We start from the raw sequence: 4245 nt of genomic DNA on the forward strand, positions 1-4245 counted from the left end.
TGAGATGGAGTCTTGCTCTGTCGTCCAGGCTGGAGTGCAGTGGCTGGATCTCAGCTCACTGCAAGCTCTGCCTCCCAGATTCATGCCATTCTCCTGCCTCAGCCTCCTGAGTAGCTGGGACTACAGGCGCCTGCCACCTCGCCCGGCTATTTTTTTGTATTTTTTTAGTAGAGATGGGGTTTCACCGTGTTAGCCAGGATGGTCTCAATCTCCTGACCTCGTGATCCGCCCATCTCGGCCTCCCAAAGTGCTGGGATTACAGGCTTGAGCCACCGCGCCCGGCAATGAAGTAGATTTTTAAACGACGTATACCAGGGATAAAGAGGAATTTCATGATAAAAGGGTCAGTGCACTAAGAAAATATAACAGTTTTAAATGTGCACTAAGAAAATATAACAGTTTTAAATGTGTATGCATTTAATACCAGAGCTTCAAAATATGTAAAGCAACTACTGATAGACAATCCACAAATATAGTTGAGATTTCAATACTCTTCTCTCAATAACTGATAGAACAAGTAAACAGAAAATTAGTAAAGACATAAGTGACTGGGTGCAGTGGCTCATGCCTGTAATTCCAGCACTTTGGGAGGCCGAGGTGGGCAGATCACCTGAGATCAAGAATTCGAGACCAGCCTGGCCAACATGGTGAAACCCCGTCTCTACTAAAAAATACAAAAATCAGCTGGCTGTGGTGGCGTGTGCCTGTAGTCCCAGCTACTTGGGAATCTGAAGCAGGAGGATCACTTGAACTTGGGAGGCAGAGGTTGCAGTGAGCCAAGATTGCGCCATTGTACTCCAGCCGGGGTGACAGAGTGAGACTCCATCTAAAAAATAAAAAGACATAGGTTATCTGGCTGGGTGCGGTGGCTCGTGCCTATTAATCCTAGCACTTTGGGAGGCCAAATGAATGGATCACTTGAGACCAGGAGTTCAAGACCAGCCTGGCCAACACAGTGAAGCCCTGTTTTTACTAAAAATACAAAAAATTAGCAGGGTGTGGTGGCATGCACCTGTAATCCCAGCTACTCAGGAGGCTGAGGCACAAGAATCACTTGAACCCGAGAGGCAGAGGTGAGCTGAGATTGTGTGACTACACTCCAGCCTTTGGAACAGAGTGAGACTGTCTCAAAAAACAAAAATAAAAACAAAACAAAACAAAAAACATAGATGAACTGAACAATACTTTCAACCAACTTTGATTAACTGGCATTTATAGAACATGATACCCAACAATGGCACAATACACATTTTTTCCAAGTGCAAATGTTACACTTACTAAGATAGACCATATTCTAAGTCATAAAACAAGTCTCAATAAATATACGAGGATTGAAATCATATAGAATATGTTCTGTGACCTCAATGGCATCAAATTAGAATTAATAACAATACAATGTTTAGAAAATCCCCAAATATTTGGAAACTAAACAATCAATTCTAAATAATCTATGCATTACAGAAAAAACACCAAGAATATTAGCAAATATTTTAAACTGAATGATAATGACAGCACAACATATCAAAATTTTTAGAACGCAGCCAAAGCAGTGCTTTGAGAAATGTATGGCTTTGAGTGCTTATATTAGAAAAGAAGAAAGATCAGGGCCAGGTGTGATGGCTCACACCTGTAATCTGAGCATTTTGGGAGGCCAAAGAGGGTGGATCATGAGGTCAGGAGCTCGAGACCATCCTGGCTAACACTGTGAAACCCCATTTGTACTGAAAATACAAAAATATTAGCTAGGCATCGTGGCACGCGCCTGTAGTCTCTGCTACTCAGGAGGCTGAGGCAGGAGAATTGCTTGAACTTAGGAGGCAGAGATTGCAGTGGGCCGAGATCACGCCATTGCACTCCAGCCTGGGTGGCAGAGGGAGACTCCGTCTTTAAAAAAAAATGAAAAGAAAAGAAGAAAGATCTAAATTTAATGACCTAATCTTTAACTTTAAAAGGTTTAAAAAAAAAAAAAGAAAGTCTAGAAAAGAACAAATGAAACCTATAGTAAATAGAAAGAAAGAAAGAAAGAAAGAAGAAAGAAAGAAAGAAAGAAAGAAAAAGAAAGAAAGAAGAAAAGAAAGAAAGAAAGAATAAAGGAAAGAATTTAGTGAAATAGAAAACACTAACTAGAGAAAAATCAACACAACCAAAAAGTTGGATGATTGAAAAGAATGAAAAAAAAATGATAAACTTAGGGGCTGGGCACAGTGGCTCACGCCCGTAATCCCAGCACTTTGGGAGGCTGAGACGGGCAGATCACCTGAGGTCAGGAGTTTGAGACCAACCTGACTAACATGAAGAAACCCCGTCTCTACTGAAAAAAAAAAAAATCCAAAATTAGCCGGGCATGGTGGCACATGCCTGTAGTCCCAGCTACTCGGGAGGCTGAGGCAGGAGACTCGCTTGAACCCGGGAGGCGGAGGTTGCAGTGAGCCAAGATTACACCGTTGCACTCCAGCCTGGGCGACAGAGGGAAACTCCATCACAAGAAGAAAAAAAAAAAAAAAGATAAACTTACTAAACTGGTCAAGAAATACAGAAACACAGTTTAACAATATCAAGAATAAATGAGAGATGTAAATGTATAATCTACAGACATTTCACTTAAAATTGAAAATTTATCAGTATATAGTTGTTTATAACACCCTCTTACTATTTTGTAAAAGTTGATAAGATTCTAGTGAAGTTCTTCCCCCACTTCCTGCTCTGTCACTGAGGCTAGAGTGCAGTGGCACTATCATTGCTTACTGCAGCCTCAAACTCCTGGGCTCAAGTGATCCTCCCACCTCAGCCTCCCAAGTAGCTGGGACTACAGGCATATGTTACCATGCCCAGATATTTTTTTCTTCTTTCTTTTCGATATGGGTTTCACTATGTTGCCTAGGCTGATCTTAAGCTCCTGGCCTCAAGTTATCATCCCATCTGAGCCTTCTGCCTGAGCCTCCCAAGTAGCTGTGATTATAGGCACGAGCCATCATCCTTAGCCCCTTTTCATTCTTGAACTTAGTAACTTGCGTTTTTTCTAATTTTTTTATACCAATAATTTATCCAATTGTCTTTTCAATGAAGTGATTTTCTCTAGTGTATATTTGTTTGCTGTGGTATTAATGTCTGTTCCTATCTTTTTTTCTTCTAATGTCTTTAGATTCTGTTTATTTTCCAATTTAAATCATTGACTATCAGCCATTGTTTTTTTCTCAGAAGCATTTTATTTATTAATGTGTTTTTAGTTAAACAATCATTTTACTGCTTGAGTACATAGACAGATTTATGCGAGCAGGACAGAGGCTGTTGACGATTCATATTTCCAATTGGAAGGGAGGATTCACTTGGCCTTACAATATCTAGCCAAATGGTGATCTGGCTCTCTATCAGAATCAGACATAATTTAGCATCCTTATCCTTTCTGTTTTGTTCGAGATGCTTTCAAATAGCAACTGCTTTCTTAATTAAATGGTACAGATCATCAGGGAGATCAAGAGCAAGTCCTTTGGACTTAAGAATTCTTAAGGGCCGGGCGCGGTGGCTGAAGCCTGTAATCCTAGCACTTTGGGAGGCCGAGACGGGCAGATCACGAGGTCAGGAGATCGAGACCATCCTGGCTAACACGGTGAAACCCCGTCTCTACTTAAAAAAAAAAATACAAAAAACTAGCCGGGCGTGGTGGCAGGCACCTGTAGTCCCAGCTACTTGGGAGGCTGAGGCAGGAGAATGGCGTAAACCCGGGAGGCAGAGCTTGCAGTGAGCTGAGATCCGGCCACTGCACTCCAGCCTGGGCGACAGAGTGGAGAAGATTTCATTGCCTGTCACAAAACATACTTGTGCAACACATGTGAGTCTCTCAGGATCACACTTATTTGTGAGGGAGTCAGGCCCTTTTTGGCCAGTTTGTAAATCTGCTCCTTCATGTCATCAGATATCAACTTCAGCCAGGTGGGGACGCTGCGGCGATAGGGCAGAGACCCTCCAGGGAGCATGCATGTGACCCATGATGGCGGCGGTCAGGCAGCGAAAGGCGAAGCATTTTAAATGCATAAATTTACTTCTAAGCACAACTTTAGCTGTATCACGTGTTTTTATATGTAGTATTATTTAGTAAAATGTTTTTCCAATTTCCAATATGATATCTACTTTATGAGTTTTTTAGAAATGTACTTCTCAGTTTCCAATTTTTGGGAATTTTTGAAATTAATATTTAGCTTAATTAGAGTGTGGTCAGAGAATCCCTCTGTATTATTTCATTCCTTT

The 4245-nt window shown here is 41.4% G+C and overlaps 1 pseudogene; it reads right to left on the reverse strand.

The window, feature by feature from the left end:
• Window positions 1–3265: 3265 nt before the first annotated feature.
• On the reverse strand, window positions 3266–3987 carry LOC108529560 (40S ribosomal protein S13-like; annotated as a pseudogene).
• Window positions 3988–4245: the final 258 nt, after the last annotated feature.

Source organism: Rhinopithecus bieti, unplaced genomic scaffold (genome assembly GCF_001698545.2).
Source record: "Rhinopithecus bieti isolate Rb0 unplaced genomic scaffold, ASM169854v2 scaffold_5889, whole genome shotgun sequence".
Classification (NCBI taxonomy): domain Eukaryota; kingdom Metazoa; phylum Chordata; class Mammalia; order Primates; family Cercopithecidae; genus Rhinopithecus; species Rhinopithecus bieti.